Source organism: Priapulus caudatus, unplaced genomic scaffold (assembly GCF_000485595.1).
Source record: "Priapulus caudatus unplaced genomic scaffold, Priapulus_caudatus-5.0.1 Scaffold2766, whole genome shotgun sequence".
Classification (NCBI taxonomy): Eukaryota; Metazoa; Priapulida; class Priapulimorpha; order Priapulimorphida; family Priapulidae; genus Priapulus; species Priapulus caudatus.
In genome coordinates, this window is record NW_014579827.1 from 27,748 (window position 1) to 28,067 (window position 320).

Here is a 320-nt window from a genome sequence, read left to right on the forward strand (position 1 = left end):
CCTCCCCTCCTCCCCTCCTTCCCTCCTCCCTTCCTTCCCTCCTCCCCTCCTTTCTTCCCCCCGACGCGCGAGCGTAGTTGTGCGTTGCCTTAGTTGCCTGATTATAGGATGGAAGGGTAGGGAGGAAATTCGCAATTTCGTATGTGGCGTTCGTTATTGCGGGCCACTCGACGTTAATAGAGCGACGCGCTAACAGCTGCCATCGCTTCCTTCGGTCTCTGATTATGTTCTAGGCAACGACCGCACGTGGCATTACTCCCTCTCCTCTATCTCTCTCTCTCTCTCTCTCTCTCTCTCTCTCTCTCTCTCTCTCTCTCTCT